Here is a 20,470-nt window from a genome sequence, read left to right on the forward strand (position 1 = left end):
ACGATCCTTGTTATTGTAGCCATAATGGATGGGCAAACAGGAGGACACGAGATCGAAACCGTGGCAGGTAAAACGTAGCTCATGGTCTCGTTGTACCTGCGTAAAAGCCGTGTCACGAGTCAAACATTACATAAGAATCCGATTTAACGCGTTATACGAGGTGAGCGACCATTCTATAAGATCAATAAGACGAATCTTTCAGCGAATTATAAAATCTTTCCTTTGGGGGGAATTTATAATTAATTTATTTTTTATGTTTGCTTTTTTCTACTTGCTAAATTGAAAATCTTGGGCAAAAAGTTGTTCATTCAATTTCGTGGAATTGATGATTGTGTTCTTCTCTCTTTCTCTTTCTTTTTTGCTTAAATTGAGGGTTTTGTGTCATTGGAGTGCGCTATTAGTTGTGTGGTAAACGTTTATTCAGATTGTTGGATGATGAACCTTCTGTTAGTTCTATGTAAATACAGAGATCTTTCTGGAAGTTGTCTTTCAAAGCATTATTCATTACTATGTCTACTTTCTATTTCAAAGTCTAAATACATGGAGCCTGACTTGGTAATTAAGAAAAGTATACACTGAATATCACTATGCAACATACAGAGTGTTTCATAATACAGGCAACATTTACTTGTACTTATTTATAATTAAAATAATTTGAAATTTTATTCGTGTATAGTAAAAGCTCAATCTTAGTGGATTTTAATTTTAAAAAATTAAAAAAATTCAAATACTCAGATGCATCTGTACACTTCCAAACTTATGCTAAGATAACCTCTCTTGGTCATTCTAAATGACGCTTCTACATTTTCTGCGCCTATTTCTGTTACACCTTCTATACTTCATATAAGTATTAGAAAAAGAACTATAGATATAATTCTATGTTTTATAGTGGCGATGCAACCTCGTTCCAATATCATGTCGATCCCGAGACACGTACTCCTGATCCATTGTCCTTTTTACAGGCCACGTGATCTCGAATTCGTCCGGAATAGTTTCGCGGTGACAATGAGCATACCTACTCCTTCTATCCTCTCCCTACTTCGCGATCCAGCTTTCTTCCAGGGGCAACGGATATTGAATACCGTTTCCACATGCCCACCACGTAGCCAGATCGCGAGGATCACGATTCTATCACCCCTTATCGCGGTGACCTTAACGCAACGCGGGTTTTCAGGCCACCGATCTCCCTTCCTCTTTCCCCTTATCTCAATTTCTCTCATCGAAGATCGTCCATTATTCGACGATATTAAAATTGTCTTCTATAATCGAGCTGCGGCTTGAATAATTTCCGGGACAGAACGTTTCCAGGTATTGGAGTGCCTTCGACCTAGTATTTTAATGCAGAGGGATTATAATGCTTTCATGAATCCTCGGTATGATGATCTTTTTGTTTCTTTGTTTTGTTTTCGTTTCTTTTTTTCTTTTTTAGGTTATGATTGCTTCATGATGATAATTTTTTTAGGATGTGAGGAATGCTAAAATGGGCTTTTAAATGAATTTCATATTAATACGGACAGATCAAGTACAGTTACTAAACTGTGTGAATTTCTATGCATTTGTAGGAAATTTCAAAGTGCAAAATTGCACAGAATGCATGTAATTCTGAAGAAATCTCTATAACATTTGGTAAGTGATACAATTTTCTATCGAGACTCTACTTTCTTAATTATATTCTCAAAAATATGAATTTGCTTAAAAATCCGTAATCTAGTTATTACAGTGTATGATAAAACAATTAGTTGATGATTAAAATACATTTAAACGGAAAACCAAAGATTGAAGAGTTAAAGATATTAAGTCTTAGGATATTAATAATCCAGTCATGAACAAAATTTTAAGTTTTTCTAATTTTTCCAGACTAATTGCAATTTTGAGAAACATTTCAATACCAGATGAGTGTAAATGCAAGTGTCTTAAGTATTTTGGAATCTCCTTGAAAATATTCGGGCCCAATTGTATGGCATTGAAAAGCATTCTGGCGCGGGGGCAACGTATATTAATCCGGGATTACTTTCGAACGTGCGACTAATTTAATTTTTCGTCTCCCCTCCTCGCGATCTCTTTCGTGACCCTTCAGCCCGTTGTCAATTGCAGGTCGACACCTTTGCCCCGTCGCGTGCGCCTAATCGCTTTAGAATTAACTGCACCCCTGCGTGCTTTTGTGGGGACCTTCGATATCTTGGGGACGAGGATTCACTGAACGGGACTCGCTCCCGGTTTCCTTTTAATTTGACGACCAAACGCATGGCTTGACACGCAACAGTGTCTCTAAACCTTATTTGAAATTCTAAAGTACAAATTGAGGTACGATCTCACAACCAGTTCCAATTTGTTACCAGCATAGATCTAGGAATAGATACAATATATTTTCACTACTTAAGTACATGCAATATGTTGACTATTTTATTCATTCGTTGGTTATTATTCAGAATTATAAAATTATTTTTTTAAAGGTAAACAAAATAAACATTGCTATATACATGTAAAGCTTTAAAAATTACCAGTACTAATAGTAACTCCTCTTGCACAGGAGGATCAAGTTAAGTAATAAAATAAGATAAACTTTATAAATCATTTCCACAAACTGTAAAACTGATCTGATTATCCTACTTAAGGTAAACTTATCACTTTATTAATATTATTAGTAGTATAAGTTAGTTATATATATATAAGAAGGTCTAGAAAACATTACATGATTTTGTTTCTTTCTGTAGCCAAGATACCAAACAACAGAATGAAAGATCTAAAATAAAATTGCCAATAACCCGTGAAATTTATTAAGGATACCTTAGTTCAAGAGAAATCTAAAAACGCGAATGAATACAAGAAAATTGATAACGTCGATGATCATGTAAATGTTAACTTAAACCTAACATAACCTAACATTCGCAAATGCCATATAGGTGAACAGGAATGTGAGAAACGGCGAAAAAGCGGCAGATAGGCATCGCGGCCAAGTCGAAAATTGTGACGTTGCTCGGCATTTGGTACAATTTTTTCCATGAAGTTAATGTTAATCAGTGGCGGACGTGACGTGGATGGAGGGTGCTCGACTGGATTTCATGTCGGCCGCTGCCAGGCTTGTACAGCCTGTATGCCATAAACGTGCTGCCATAAGTACTTTGGCAATATACATCCCGGCATCGGGACTCATCCATTACAACAGGCTAGCGCGTGATCGTGCAACCACTCGTGGAGCACCGGCGCGCAACGCAGAATCATTTTGTACCGTTCATTTCGGAACGACAATCCACACCACCAGCGAGACTTTCCCATATTTTCGCCCGATTCTTTTTCCGAAACGGACCCGCGAAAAATGACGTTTTATTGCTGCTATGAAACACACACACGAAGGCCGAAGTGCTGTTCGAGTGGGCACCGAATTTTCGACGGTCCATGACGATCCTCGAGGGCCGAGCTTCGCCGTTGCCATTGTTGCATGTTTTCAAAGTTCATTCGCCTGTTGATTGACAAATTTTTGACTTGGTGGAGCGGCAGGGATCGAACGATTACTATTGCCTGATACATGCTGGTTATCTTCGAAGAAGAAATTTTTCAGGTTCGTAGTTGATTTTATAACTAAATGTTGAAGAGTTAGAAAGAGATTGAAAATTGTTATCAATCTTTTATGGGTTCGTTAAGAGAGTATATGCGATAAAAGGAAAAAGAAAATTTGAATTCAATAAATATATTACTTGTAAAAAGTACTGCCTCAATGTCAATTTCGAAATCAACTGTTGTTATCTACATTTACAATTCATCTAACGTTTTGATTCGCTTATTTATATCTGTTTTTGTTTATTTTTGTTTCAGGTTTGCTTATATAATGGATTACCTTATATATACTATAAATTTATATACATAATTATACATAATTGATTATAATCATGGTGAGATGCTGGTTGTCAAATTTATATCTTTCGTAAGGTAGTATGCAACCGCGTTCCAGACGCGATATATTGAGTTTTTTCTTATTATCTATCCATCCATCATTGTCTAGTACAGTAGAAGGATAACGATATATCCTCTAGAGTAGACGATCTTTGTTCGTAACGATTCTACAGGCAACAAGAGATCGTTGCACAATGAGACCCGCATAAGAGGTATTAGGAGTACGCGTGTACGCATCGCTATACACAACCAGTGGTTTTCAACATGATATACGTAAACTCAGGATTAACTCCTTTATCCTATACCCATCTCATAATACCACTCAACATCCACTGGGCAAATGAAAAAATAACGAAATAACTAACTCGGTAACTTCTGATAAACGGAAGCATTATATCTTTTAAACTGATGAAATCATCAACCGATTTCTGAATATCAACAATATTTAGAAAATATATTCTAAACAAAGAATGCTGCATTATGGAAGGACAATCTATGCAATTGTAAGCTTTAATACATTTCTTATCAACCTACGTCTAAATGTATTAACTGATTACTATATCGTTGTTCGTTAGGATTATATCGCATTACTTAATTAATAGAATGTACAATTTTTTAAATTTCATTCTGCTTATTTTTAGTAATTTTGGAACATAATCAGAGTTACATATGTATTAATTTAATATTACAATTCGACTACTTAACACCACGACATATGAGAAGGATAATGACATTTGAATTGCAACGATTAGGAAGTTCCCCTGGACGGCGCGTGAAGGACGATGAAGGAAGGCGCGCCATTAAAAGACGGACGGCCATTAACATCCGCAAAACGCTGTCAATTGACCGTCCACAAAACAACTCTTTAACCTTTTCTTTGTGGACACCCCTCCCCGAGCTGTTCCCTTATACCGGTGCTCCACGATTCAAAAATCGCGTGCGTTCTTTCACGCACGCTTTACTCATGGGGGTCCCCAAGCAAAATGCACACGCGCGTTCCACATCTCGTCTAACTCCGGTCTCTTCCATTCACTTGCGTTATGTATAGTGTACAGTGCCATGTAAGTATAATAAATAAGAACGCTTGAGGATCCATTGTGCCGATTGTTTTCGATGGCCTCGTCGAAAACGACGAGGCCTGTCGGCAGGGTGCACGCCACGGGGCACATACACATACACGCATGTACTGACAAGTATACCTATATACATACAAGCTCCATGCGTATATACATGCACGATTTTTCTTTCTGTTTCTTCCTGTCTCTTTTCCTTCCTAACGATTTCCTTGTTCACGTCTTTTCTACATGCTTCTACTTTTACACGGTCCAATTTTTTTCTTTTCTCTTCTACCTTCTTCCTTGCCCATATCCGCGAAAGTCTCTTAAATACTCCTTTATTGCTATAAGGAGAAAACAAGAACTCAGCAGGATCCCTGAATGCAACCACGAAAGCTGGATACTCGGTCACAGTAATACGACGTGTACGTGTTCACTGGCCGTGCTCGAGTACGTACTTGCAGCCTTTTCCTAGCTCGGTTTAAGACGGTATTTCGAAGCGGACCGCGAGCTTCCAGTCCATCAAGCAACTGATCCTGCCCCTATGTGATTCCGTATAATGCTCCTTCCTAAGTGTTCCTTCGTCGATCCTTTTCCATCGATCCCCCGAATGTATGTATCGATCAGCTAAAGATAAAAAACGCTCGGGTGACTTCGTAAACCTAGATACGTATTGTACTGCATAAAGAATGCAATCGGCCAGTGAAAAGCGAAGAAAAAAGGTGTAAAGCAAAAAAAGGTACTAAATCAATTGCCATTTTAATAGATTCTACTTCATTGCTTTAAAGGCATTCGTTACAGGCATTTTTCAAAACCATCGTCAGATTTGCTTTAAAATAAAAAGAAAAAAGACTAACAGGATGCAATGAAACTCAACAAATGGATGGAAGTTTAAAGCATATAAGAGTACTAAGGAGACAGAAAAAGCGAAGGAGGACCAGGTACTTCTGCAACGGCTGCTGCGTTGAATAGAAGTAATATTAACATAAGGCGACGATAAAGAACAAGCGAGCAAGGGCGAAAGAAAGACTATATATAATTTAACGACGCTAAGCAAGGGAGGACGATGTCATTTTTTTCTTGCGCAGCGTGGCCGTAGCACGATATGGGTGGGTTCGTTTTCCAACCGTAGCTTGTGTGTGCACCCCACTTACCACCGCATTTTCGCGCATTAGCCTGCGATAGCTACGTAGGAAAATATAAGGCGTATATAGGCAACCTTGGGTACCTACTCGTGTCACCCATTTCGGGCATTACGATCCCATTTCTGTGGCTATTATTATCCGGACTCAGATCTTAAATGCGTCTGCCGGATATTGCCTCTTCGGCCGTGCCGATAAAAATTTCCATGCAAATTATCGCAAGTTACGCCCACTAACTTTTCTCTGTCTCTTTCTTCTCGTTCATTGCTTGCTTGATTTGTACCTTAACTGTCTAAGCTGTCTTCTTCTTTTTCTCTTTGTCGTCTTTAGAATTTGATTCTAATTTTACGCTAATGGAGATGAGCTGTGCATTTAGGGAAAGAGAATGTTGAGTGAAATCGAATATTTTGTATATATATTCTTGCATATTATATATTGCCAAACTTTCTAATTCATGTTCCTTACAATGTAGATTTAGGGACATTTAGAATATTTTAACTTAACATGATTAATCATTGTATACTTACCATCTTGATTAGTACAACATTTTGTTATATATTTCCTTCCATTTATAATACTAATAGAAATATTTAGGTGTTCTACTTTTCACGACTTGCCCTGTACATATTCAAGTAGTTATATATTAATACATGATTTATATGCTTAGGTATGTATGTGTATGGATTGAGTAACTAGAAAAGTATATGTACATGAAGAAACTCAGTTTCGCAAGAGAGGAATATAACTTGGGACAAAGAACGGATAGAGAATCTTCTTTCGTATAACTTTTTAATTAACCAAACAATACTCGTTAGTCGAGATTATTATGATAATCTGTTGTGTAACACACTTCACCTTGTTACTCTATTATTCATCGGGTATAGAACGAAGAATACAACATGCGGAAACAGCTAGCGGCCAATCAGTTAAGTCGAGCATTGTTTCGAACAAACGCGCGAGAGCAGAGGGTAGCCCCTAATCCTTGCGGCCTATCGAAAATCCATGATCGAAATATATCTACTCTGTCAAACGCATGCGTACCTAGATCGGTACCCTTTCGTCCGACAAGGATTTTTACGGCTTTCAATCCTGTCAGAATGAAGGACGTGTCGCCTCTGGATTTGCCATCGAAATCTTTGTTATGTACTTTGCCATAAATCAGGATGCGCTTCAATCGATGCGTTATGATCCGATCAAATTGCAGAATATATTAAATCAACGCAGACGATATTTCCTCGACGTTTTTTTCCATTCACGCTCTTCTTACTTAAACCTAAACTAAAACTCATTATTTTTTAGTCAATTACATTTGAATTAATTTTCTCATCTGTTTCCTCATATCTCATTTTCATTAAGATTAACTTTAAAATTTATCGATTCGATGACTAGAAATCACAGTTGTCTCCTCTTCCATTTGACCAATGAAAGAAAAGAACCAATATTTTTGTCTGAAGTATATAAGTGAAGATTTCAAGAGAAAAACATAATAAGTATATACTTTTGTGGACTTTTTTATTTTAACATCACCTCATGATTAAACATAATAATTTTAATATGAGATCATTGAAAATGAAAACAGCCTGCTAAGTTCAAAGATGTGAGTCTTAAAAATAGTTAATAAGTTGACAAAGTTTTGTTTAAAACAAAGGTACAATTACCAAGACAAGCAATACTACTTTAATATTATGAGAAGCAATTTGAAAATTTTAAGAGAATGGAGTAACTCGTGTATAACTCCAGAATCAAATGAACGAGTAACTTTGGATTGCAGGATTGATCAACGAGATACTAAATTTTGAAACAGCTTTTCTGTAGAAAATAAAAAATGTAATTTATCATTTTCTTCTCCTATACTCTTTAAATATAAAGATAGTAATGGAAAGACCGAGCCGAAAAGAAATTAATGGTGAAAGGGCTCGATGTTACGTCTCCGTATTTCATGGATGAGTTTTCACTGTGGTTTCCCAGCCTCTTGTCTAGCTGTGGGTTACGCGGCGACGTTGATGGGAGAACTATCGTCCACGGCCGGTAACGTGGGATTACCATGGCCAATAATTTCGCGGGGTCGAATTTGTTTGATATACTATATCCATTGTGTGATCCATAGAAAGAGGCTTCCCACTCTCTATTGTGGCCAGGACGGTCGAGGGGTGGAGCTAAACAGAGACGGGAACACCGGGATAGAGAAGGGAGCGAAAGAGAGAGGTCGAACGACAGAAACGCAAAAGGGTGGCTTCGCTCAGACTCACAAGTGGCAGCTTTTAATCTCTTCCAGGGATAACTCAACTCGAGCCTGAATTGTACCTCGTTACCAGCGGTTTAATTGCTTGTTAATGGATAATCGAAGTGTTTTACAGCTCACCCCCGAGTATACTGACCATCGTATCGCTCTGTGGTTAAATGTTCCACCTTGCTGGTGTTTTGTAACTTCAACGCCAGTGGAATGAAAGGTTCGCCAAGAATTTAATTAACTTATCTGACGATCAGTTACGAAAATCATAGAATTGTTACAAAGAAGTCGAATGAAAGTTTTTCTGGAAATATTAACCAATAACAATACAAGTACTTCTTGTTTACACATATACTATTATGTACTCCTTCTCTGTACAAATATCAAGAATCATAACTTTTATGGCTCAAATTGAAAAAGTTAGAGTACAAAAATTCATATCATAATTTAGATGGTTTTGGTCAGAAATAACCATCATGATTAAAGCTTCTTTTTTGAAAAGGAATGATGGCTATTGAAAACATTAACATAATGAAAGACACAAAGCTATAGATATAATGGTAAGTAAGTAGAACAGTCTGCTGTAAATAATTGAAGAGACACAAGATGGGAGGTAACGGTGCTAATTGACCGATCAATCTTCATTAGAAAACGGCTTAATTACAGTACAAGCTCTCTCTCTTAGGAACTCCTCTCCATCGTGGCCATCGTTTCCTTCACCTCCTTTCTTCCGGTACCCTGGAAAGTTTAATAATTCCGAAACCTTGGCGAGATATAAATCACAGAGGCACGACTCCTTTCGATTGCGTCCTCCTTTTCGTCTTTCTCTCCGCCATGGCCATAATTCGAAAAACTTTCCAAGGAACAAAAGTGAGGACTTTTGTTCCAAGTTTTAGTTCTTCGTCTCACTCCTCTCGTTCGCGAGGGCGCTGTTTGCGGAGCGACGCGACGCCCCGACAGTGTTTTGTTTGCTTTGTCTCTCTTCCTGTTAGGTATATAATGCCGTAACTGCCTGGACCATCTCTGCGTACCTCCTTCGCGTCCAACCAAGAACCAAAAGATTCCAAGATTTCTCTCTCTCTCTCTCTCTCCATTTCTATTTCCCTCTTACGGGTTTTTGTTGGTGAAAGAAAGAAAAGGGAACGGAGTACTGTCACCGCCCACGCATACAGAAGAGAGGTCGATGAACAAGTTCATTCCGATTCTTCTTTAGACCTCTTACAGAGATCACTAAATCTTCATTCGGCAGATCGGTTAACTGTTCGATCCTTTTGTAACGAGGTTACTAATAGGAAGTCACGGATTTTAAGATTAATTTTTAAATAACATCAAACCTAACCTTATATGATCGCAAGAAAGTCTCATTGATCGATCACTTTTAAGATTGATTTTTAGCATTTAGCGATATTTATTGCTCACAACTGAGTGAAACCATATGTGACTTTAAAATGATAGAAGATATATATATATATATATATTGCTCCGGAAATTGAGGCATGTCAAAGATTCCAACCTCTATTTTTTATTCTTTTATTCTTATTTTTATTCCCTTTATTCTATATAGAAAGATATTAAGATATATGCGTCTTATCAGTTGCAAAAAAGGATATATATAATCTACATTCAGTCTACGTTACAAATACTCAATAATGTCATCTAAACGGATGTCAATTGAATTATTATTAACCTCTGCGTTATTAGAACACCTTTAAATTGGGATAAAAGGTTTCCATCAAAGTTCAAAGCGAAATTTTCCTGTGGATAGGAGTCGCGACCGCGTGTTGAATTAGAGACGCGAGAACGGACCGACCTAATTAATTTATTCGCACGCGGTGGAACGCATCGTTATTGATTGATTAGCAAACGGCCTAAACCGCGGAATAATTTTCATTTGCACGGCAGGCTAGGGGGAGGGGGTACTCAGACACGACATGTTCGTTTTTACCGACGCGAACCAAATCTTTTTTCGTTTTTCGGCGCGCGCGAAACCGTGGCGCGAAGGAAGAAGAAGGGGAGAGACGTAGTAGAGTATGATGACAGCGGAAAGACACGACCACCATAGAGAGAATGTCGATCTCGTTTTTGCGAACGGTAGGAAGACACGCGGAATGGACGTTTGTCGATATCGTTTTCACGAACGACACGTACGTATAAGTTACGATGATGTGAGGCAGATCCATTAGACTATGCAATTGTCCACGTATTGCATTGTCAGCCACCATTGGAGATTTCTATTCAGAAATCGCGGAAGTCCCCGGATGCATTGACGAGAGGTAGAGGATGATCGAGGACCGCTCTTGTTGCGAGAAGGAAAGAGGCACGAGAGAGACGGAATCCCGTGATCGACCAGGATACTGGTTACTCGTATTTCCCTTTTTTTCCTCTCTCCCTAATCGTTGTGCGTGATATTCGTTTCCACGGAAATCAAGGATCTTTCCTGACGCCCGTGTATTAGTATTCTGGAACCCATCAGAAGTCACGTGTTTTATTTCATTCGACGCTAGATACACGAACTATACAAAAATCAAAGTAATTGACTTTGTTGAGGTTAACTAATTGAAATTGAGAGTACTAGAATAGTTAAGAAGCTTTAAAGAAATGAGATTGATTAATTTAAAATTTAACTGGCTTTCATGTAAGTTTATAGTGATCTAAATCTTTTCATTTTTATTATGATGCAAGTAACATAACCTAATCAACATAATTAATTTAACGTGACTCATTTATTTCTTGTGAAAATACGAACCTAATAAGGAAATATCAGAAAATGGAGTTGGTCAGTTTGACTTTTGAGTACCGCCCATGTAAGTTCATACTATAATATAAAATTATCAATATTAATTTATTACAACTCATCAGTCTTCTATAATAATACGATAAATAGTTTTTTAGAAGAATCTTCCTCATTGATCGACGTTTCTACATTTATGAAGTCGCAACAAGGTTCCTCGAATGGCCGAACAAAATTTCTCGATCCCCTAATTAACCCAGTTCAAAGATCCCGTGTCAGTGAAGTGAATCTTTGTTGCGCCCCGGTTCGGTTCGCTTCGGTGGAAGCACACGCACGCCGCTCGATCGAGGGGTGAACACGGGCTCTGAATAAAAAGCTTTTTACATGGCCAGGAAAAATAAAGGAGGACCATGGAGCAGCGGAGAAGAGGGGGACGCTTGCGAGAGAGGAAAGGAAGAAAAATCTCGGATTTCCTCGTTCTGCTACGCGCCCTTGTCTTTTGCCCTCTCGAGTTTCCTGGATCGTTCTCACCACGCCCAGCAATTTGCCTTGTGCTACAACTTTACGATCGATTATTCCTCGATTACGGTGTAACGAGATATCCAACGTGGTACACATGGCCATTGTTCGATTGGAAAACCACCAGTCCCCATTTTCTTACGTTAATACTAGGCCTCCGTGGACCTGTCGTGAAACAATTATACTCCCGTTAGGGCCTGCACAGCATTCATTTCAAATTACACAATGTGTCGCCGCAGCCATTGTGAAGCCGCGACCGATGATTGACAGAGAAAGGATACGGAGAATCGAAACGAACAAAAGCTAGCTGAATGATTCTACGATCTAGAAAAGAAGATTCGGAAGAAGACTACTTAAATCAGTTTTCCGTTAAAGTACGATTCACGAGGGAGATTCGAAGGAGATTTAAAGATTCGAGGATGCTGCTTAAAATACTTTTTGAGGTTAGGAGGTTATGTAGGAGATTGCATTATCTAGTTACTTTGAAAATCTGCTCTTTAAAGTTAGAAAAGAATACGATCGTCCATTTTCATATGTATGATGTTTGGTATCTTTCCAGTTTGGAAACCTTTTCTGTACTCTATTCTTCATCAGTTGGACCATTAAGGGTTTCATATGCTCAGCTAAATGAAAACTTCCTTAATAGATATGTTTAAATTAGAAATGTAAGTTAGAATCTTATTTGATAGATACGTTTGTAAAAAACCAAACGGTTAATATATCGTAAAAGTAAAGGACGCAATTGCCTCAAGGAATATGGAGGGGGTGCTTTTTAACCACAGCGGTTGTCATCTCGTGTCCTTTCAAACAATAACGAGAGGACAATGACTAGTTTGAAATTCGCGTACAAAGCGGGTGTAGGCATGCTCAAATGGCACTTATAATGGCACTTATAAAAGGAACCGTGCCTAAAACGTACCTGTATCCCCTGCAGATATACCCAGTATAAACGTGGGTACGATTGCAAAACCCTTTCACCGATTGGACTCATTGTGCGGTTGATCCAGTACAACGCGTCCATTCTGCTCGATAACCACGGATCGTGCAAAGCCACGCTTCGGGCACTTCTTCCATTTCCGATTATCCGTTACCTTCTTCTTTCTTTTTTTTTTTTTTCTTTCCATACAAACTCAACGTTCTAATCCAATGGGAAAGTCTTTATTTTTCTTTTATTCTTAAAATTATGTAGAGGTCTTAGAAATGTGTGGCGTTTTATGGTATTCTTTCTTATCCTTAGAATGGTTTATCTATTGGTCTAAAGATGGACTAAATGACATATAACATAACACATAACTGCACCGAATTCTTAACCCTGATAATTAACTTTCTTATCTTTACTTGTTCTATCTCTCTAAACTTTAATCTTAATTGAAACAACTAAGCTCTAGGTAATTATTTCCAGTTAGGAATTATCCGATTGAAAAATGTAAAAAGAACCTAATTTCCTCAAGTTATCAGCAACATAATAACTCTACCAAATACTTAACTATGGTAAATAACTTTCATTATCCTAAAATAACCCATAACTAATTATTTTCCAGTAACCCTCTGTAAAAATGACGGAGTTGAAAAATGTAAAGAGTCTAAATTCCAAAACTTAAAAAGGATTTCACATTCGACTGGTCAGACTAACAGATTCATCTTCTATGTATATATTTACAATTTTAATTCCCGTCCTAAGATCCAAGGATTTCCTGTCTAGCTAAAGAATCTATACGAGGTATGCATATATCGCCAGGTTCCCTTAGGTATCCGGGAAGAATTCAGTGACCGAAAAGTCGACGAACCGTGCGGGAAGATTCACGGATAAGGAATGGGGTCCGTTTGATCGCGGGCCAGCGGTTGAAACGAGGTGAAAAACCAGCCCCTACCGTATCACTCGATTTCTTTGGCCGGGATCGGGCCGAACAATTAGACTCGAACGAGAAAACCCTTTTGATGGCGATGCACCGCGATGAACGCACGACGGACATATTAGTATAATAAGCGGCGGCCTGTGTGCACGTATATAGATTACGAGACAACAAAGAGGACGAATGAAAGAAGCGACGGAGATAGCAGTAGCGATGATGAAAAGGACGAGTAGTGATCGGTGGGAGAACGCCCGATTTTAATGTGTGCCCAGGTGGTTGTGGACAGAACAGCCGCGGTTCTACGGTAAATTATTTCATATCCATTGGCCTACTGCATATCTTTGTGATCTAGGAGCCTCAAACGGCTAATTAATCAGGAAAGAATTTTCTAGATTATTATCCGCGACCATTATGCCTGGCATCTATTTGATCGCCATTGGCCACGTCGTGGAAATATGCGAGCAGAAAATAGAGGATAGATGAGAATCTTCAACGTTTAAATTTAGACTCACTGGTTCATCCTGAATGTTTTAGTGGTTCCAAATCAACGCTCTTATTCTGAATGAATACAATTTCGCTGAAATTCGATATGTTTAAATCAAGTGATAGAGATATACCTACATGTTGTAAATATATTTTAGGATTATTTTAGTATCGTATCGAAATGATTGAAACTATGATTTCTCTGCCTATAATCCACGATTAATAGAAATAATTTGAAAATTGTTTCAAAATCAATTCATGTCATATAAAGATTTTCCCAAGATCATGCAGTTGTTATTTAAAAGTCATTTAAAAGTCACTTAATGACTGTTTTAAAGATTATCTAATAATCATTTTTAAAATATATACATATATCAGTGTAATTAGAAACTTTTAATGGCTAATTCAGTGTTCTATTAATAACATCAAAGATCATTATAGAAGTATCATATTCATAGAAGTATCTCGAAATCCAGAAAATAGGGCTAAAAAGCCTCCCTTCGCCGTCTCTATGGTTCCAAATACAATCTTTTAAAAACAAGCCTTTATAACATTACTTACTATACATACTTGCTATACTTACTATACATACTTTAAGCCTTTTACAACATTTATGTAAAAACACTGGTAACTATAGTTCCAATAGTGATCATAATGAAGATTGCTAATAGTTCTCTATCAAGCAATCATCCTCCTGAACTGAATTCTTCGACCATTAAGATCAAGAATCTTTTACAGGGTTACCAAACTCGTTTAAATGCGGTTTCCTCGGGGAAAGATATGCACGAACGTCACCACCGTCGCGCGTTTGTGTTCGTAGTGATGTCGTAAACCAATCGGTCTGCGATCACGCACACGCACACACGTACCACAGAAAGAAGCGAGAGCGGAAAAAGCGATGAAATGAGAGCGATAAGGAGAACGAATCGAAGGAAGGAGGAAGGGAATCCAATATAACTGCACACACGTTTATAGGGTCGATGGGAATATATTGGAGCGGATATTGAAATACTTGTTGGTAGTTTGAGTCGAAGGCGAGAGATGCCTTTCTCGATGCCATCTTGATTGCGCAATCGAGGCATCGGTCCACGAGTACAGAATTTAACGATAAAGATCGTACGGATTATAGAATCCTAGACGGGGAACAGAGTCCCCTTCCTATCTATCCTCCTTTCCCAGGTTCTGTGCCTTTATCGGTATTACGAGTCTCAACCCCTCGCTGTTTACGAGAGAACCGCATCGTTCCGTTAAATGAAACCGATATTATGTCATCACGGTTACAGTTGGTTACTTAACCTCACCATTCCTTTTCTGGAAGTTTCTTATTGTGAATCATGTATATTCATGGTTTTCGTTCATTTACAGGTTAGTATATAGATAAATTTGACTATTTTTAACGGTTTTTATAATTATATTGAGATGTGAGTTTAATTTTGCCGTATCTTATGAATTATTTTAAACACAATCACATTTTTAATGATCAGAAAGTTTGTTAATTTTGTAGAAAATATGAAAGAATAGCTATTCCTTGTTACAGTTTTATGCATAATGATCGTCTTAAAATATTAAGAATAAGTGTTTTCAAACTAAGATCAATCAGCAAATTGATAAAATATAAGTTACAAATAATGTTACAGAAATTACGTTTAATAAATATTTATACACCTTTGATCTACGACCGTTCTGTTGCATCTTCGCCGCTGTATATCTTGCTCTTTTCTAATTAAAATTTTATCGAGAACCTCCATTGATCCGCCACGTAATTGAATGGTCTGATGCACGGAAATCTTCTATTGAATTTGCGGTGAAAAGAAATTTCCGTTCCCAATAAAGAAGATTCCCTCTGAACCACTGTACACGATTGTGCTTTACGATTCTTTATAACATTTTGTATCGTATTTCGATAAATAGAAAAAAAAGTCAAACGAAATATTTCAACCTTTTCGTTAATTTGCAGAAACGGAAATGTTAACAAAGCGAAGAAGAGAGGAAAATGTGCACCAACAATTACAGTTTATATTAAGAGGACCGTCGTTTCACGCCCTTTGCATACTTTCCTTTCTCTTTCACGAAAGATATGTATTCAGTCTTGTATAATAATCGCTTCGTATTTCTTGGAATAAAGAGTCTTTGAACGAAACAACTGTTCTTGCATTAGGTAAAACACGAAGTTAATATTGAAATTCCATCATATTCAAACAAAATACAAAAAAAATGAAATTATCAAATCTCTTTAAGTAATAAATTCGTAATAAACATTAACATCTATAAGTTCAAATATTTACTAACCACATCTATGTTACAGTTTCAAAAATATCAATGAACACGAATGGAAACATGGTGAACACAAGAAGTAATTACAATACGGATAGTCTTTTACAGTTTCTGAATCGGAGAATTTCCTGAATAATTCTATATTACAAAAACGAAGAGGGATTAAGGAGGAAGATAGAATTCTGGAACGCGAACGATTCTGTCGAACGGAAATGCAATTCGCAGCGGCGCCGGTAGTCGAGTCTCAGCTCGAGTCGACAGATAGATAGAGTCAAGATTCAATTAGCTCTAGCTGTCAACTGCATGATACTCATCGATTCAATACACCTTCTCGTTTGTGTGCCCCCGCACATGCTTCTTTCTCGTGCGTGTTTGACTGCGTGAGCGAGCGCGCGCACGCGACCGTACGCCAGTTCAGGTTTCGCGTTTAGTCTCGTTACGTTTTGCACACCCGAACTCCTCCGTGTGTATGTGTGTCATCGTATACCTGTACTATACATAGGTATTTGATTACGTGAATGCGCTTAGTACACGCGTGCATGCTGAAAATTAGCCCGGTCGGGCAAATCGTGAATTTTGGAAATGATTTTACGGTCGCGGGAGAGTGCGAGGGAGTACATAAATTTTCGACGAGCTCGATTTCACCGAATAATGAGACAGACCATCTGTCGTAATAGAAGTACCAGTAATATTCAAATTCGTGATTCACCGTGTTTAACGTACAAAAAGAACCGTGTTATACAAAAAGAAAACATTCTAACTAGTCAATTTTCAATTGTAGGTTATGTTGATTGAATCAATATGAGAAATTTTGTTAAATTTGTTTTAAATATCTACTCATTATACGGTTGATGCTCATTTATAATAATGGTATGTAGAAAGAAATGATATAATAAGCTTAAAAGTTCAAATACTCAGAATCAACCTTCATTGATATAGTTACATTCAGAACTATACATGTTTTGTAAACACATTTTGAATCTTTGGTTGCAAAAGTTACTTGTGGATTGATATTCCGTTTGTCTTTATAATCTTTCAGCAAAACTATAGAATATTACGACCTCTTGCTCAATAACGATAATCGTATCATATAATAAAAGTTAATCTATAATTCTTAAAGATATAATTTCGATTAACATCGAGTTCGGTGCCCCTTTTATATTGAGTTTTTAATTTTCTTGGTCCGACTAAAGTACGCGGTTAATATAACGTTTTAACATGGTTTTAATTGATCATCCGTTCGTAAAGATTCGGATCCGCTTTTGAATGGTCGTTTTGAATACGTGAAAGAACACCCGTGGAATTCTGTGGTGACCGATGTGCGTGTAGGTGATGTAGGTATCACTTATCCGAGAGCGGGGCGATACCAGCCATTTTCAATTTATTTCAAGAGCCTTTTCGTGGCGGAGAAAAGAAGGGTGCCACGACTACTGGCAGAGAGATACCTATACAAACGACCTTCGACTTCTCTGCTTCCGACGACCACTTCCATCGGCAGCCGTAACCAATAGCCGTTTCACGAACCTGATATTAAGGTATTAAAGTTATTTCGATTCGAATATCATCGGACAACGTGTAGTCGATGCTTAGCATTATAAATGATCCATCAATAATCATATACATATGCGATTGAGAAATCAATCGATAATTAAACTATAATTATGATTAGTAACATTAGGCTTACCAAATCCATCAAAATGACGGATTTTAGATTTTTTGTTTTTACAGTTACTAATGTAATTGTAAGGTAACCGTAAAAGATAAAAACTTTTGGTAAGCCTAATATGCTTTTGGCGAAATTAGTGTTTGCTTTTACTGAAATAGAGATATGATTATACGCCTATTTATTTTCATTATACTATTTATTTTATGATTATATATGTGTTCTTTACAGTTTAATACATATTCTTTGTATTTTTTGCAATATATTATAGATCATAGTTAAGTCTAGTAGGTTCTAGTGTTAACCAATCTCGCATGAACTTTATTCTATCTACTTTTATTATATTTTAAACAATATGGAATAGCTCCTATATGAATGAAATTGCTTTATTTTGTAAACTATAGTACGCCCCAGTTTTATTCATGTTAACGCCATTGGTAATTCATTTTTTTCGTGGCTGAAATTTTAACGTGAAGAATGTTATTGTTTTATTAACCTAATATAATCTTCTAAATATTTTTTTATTGGGGAATATAGAAATAATAAAGAATAGAATTGAGATTGAAAGCCTTCTATTGCACAAAATATCAAAGTACATATACGATTTCACTTGGCGATTCCTTTTTAACCACTTTTCAAATGGTTAATGATACTCGCTTTTTGATAATATGTATTACGAAATGACGGTTGAGTAGCTGCGCGCTTGAAAACCATTTCAAACTAGAGTACTTAAAAACCTTCCAATATTCTCGTTAATTTTCCTACAAACGCGCACTCTCGAGATATACATACAAAATATGCTGGTAAAATTAAACCAGCCGCTAGTACCAAAGCAGTGGTAAGTGTGAGCAAAAAAAGTCTGTGGAAAGAACCATTTTTTAGGAAAAAATCCTTGTGCACGCTTTATTTTCTATTCACGTTCGTATAACCGCAAAATTCAAGGAAAATACAGGAATCTTCAATTATACAAATACAGCAGCTCAATTACAGTAAATACATCTTTAAACGTGAAAATTACAATTTTTGCGTAAATACAGATTCTAATTTCACTCTTTAGATAACTTCCAACGTAATCATATTTTCGATGCTCCCGTATCAATTTCTTTATTCTTATTGATTGTAACTATTGTATACGGTATAATAGATCGCTATGTACTTGGTAAATTAACTAGATTTAATCAAAATATTATTACATACATACAACTTTTAATTTTCTTTATACTAAATTCAAATATTGATAGGATTTTTCATTCATAAAATGGATGGAGTTTACTGAAGATATGAAAGTGAAAATATGAAAATATGAATCATTATTCGCATACATAATTTATTGCTCCAATTTTATACAAAAATCTTTTTTCATTTATTAAAAGGAAAATGAAATTGATATATAAAAATTCGAGATGATACACAACGAAATATGTATCACATACCAAGATATATGATTATAAAGACTTTAAAGGCGAGGATAAATAAATATACTTAATCATAATTCAATATCAGTAAAAGTAAACATTGATATTCTGAAAAACACTTTTATATTTCTCATAACTGTAAAAACAATACATTTAATACTACTCATTTTGTCTGATTTACTACCTTTAATACCAAGTATCTAGTAACTCATTTTTACAATAGATAAGTCACATATGTGATCAAATTTCATTTTTCAACTTTATACACTAGAAACATACAAATGAAAAATGCATGATAAGAAACGTGAAAACAGAATGAGAGAGTGCGAGTAGAAGAGAGAGAGAGGGCGTTGCGGCCGCAGAATTATTGAACCCCATTGCAAATGTGGGAGAACAGTTGGGGGAAGGAAAGCGGGAAGGGGGTGGAATGAGACGTAGGAGGTGGATGGGAGCAAGAGAGTTGTAAAAATAACGCAGTTAATTAGCAGCAAACCACTTTAGCGAGCTCGAGCCCAGTGCACACACTGTAATAAGCAAAGAACAACTCACGGGCGAAAAACGCCCTCGAACGCGAGGCAACTGAAACGCGCCAAGGCCCAGACGGAGCCTCTTTTTCTCTCTCTTTCTCTCCTTTTTCCTTTCGTTTCTGTTTTGCTTTTCTCGCCCTTTCTTCTCCCCGCTCACGCTCCACTCCGTCTCTCCAACCTCGTTTTCCGTTGCGTACTGTTTCCTCCTTTACCGGCTGCTCTACCGAGTCAACCATAAACAACGGACGTTTTAACAATTTCGCTGTTGCATACCGCTTCGAAACTCATTGTACCGTGGAAAAAAAACCCGCTTCGTACCGAAGGTTCATTCGTTTCCTGATTTTTCTCTGCCTGAGAATTAATTTCCTTTTTACTGCAAGTTCTGGTATTATTTTCTCTAGGATGGCCGATGTAGTACCCCCTAATTACCACAGCTTGACCATTTACTTACCGCGAAAGATTTGAAAATTCAAAAACGGTTCTAATATTTGATGAATCCTGAATCCAGATTTACATCTTAAGGCAACTATATAAAATATAAGAGGGAAATGTTAAGTTTTCGTGATTTCCCATTTTACAACATATTTTATTTATGAGAACTAAGGCGTGAAATGTCACCATAAGATACCATTAAAGATTTCATACATTGGTTGTTAAAAATAGGAATTCATTCTGTGCTGTAATAAA

At 37.0% G+C, this 20,470-nt stretch overlaps 3 long non-coding RNA genes across 3 annotated transcripts; all 3 read left to right on the forward strand.

The window, feature by feature from the left end:
* The first annotated feature begins 2,520 nt into the window (after positions 1–2,520).
* LOC132916854 (uncharacterized) lies at positions 2,521–5,694 on the forward strand. Its single transcript, XR_009660216.1, has 4 exons — positions 2,521–3,559; positions 3,814–3,890; positions 4,006–4,394; positions 4,533–5,694. It is a non-coding gene; the product is annotated as an uncharacterized LOC132916854 (long non-coding RNA).
* A 62-nt stretch (positions 5,695–5,756) lies between these two features.
* LOC132916855 (uncharacterized) lies at positions 5,757–7,318 on the forward strand. The gene is made up of 2 exons (XR_009660217.1): positions 5,757–6,055; positions 6,756–7,318. It is a non-coding gene; the product is annotated as an uncharacterized LOC132916855 (long non-coding RNA).
* Positions 7,319–14,568: 7,250 nt separating this feature from the next.
* On the forward strand, positions 14,569–18,014 carry LOC132904472 (uncharacterized). Its single transcript, XR_009657602.1, has 3 exons — positions 14,569–15,269; positions 15,862–16,062; positions 16,210–18,014. It is a non-coding gene; the product is annotated as an uncharacterized LOC132904472 (long non-coding RNA).
* Positions 18,015–20,470: the final 2,456 nt, after the last annotated feature.

Source organism: Bombus pascuorum, chromosome 2 (assembly GCF_905332965.1).
Source record: "Bombus pascuorum chromosome 2, iyBomPasc1.1, whole genome shotgun sequence".
NCBI classification, from domain to species: Eukaryota; Metazoa; Arthropoda; class Insecta; order Hymenoptera; family Apidae; genus Bombus; species Bombus pascuorum.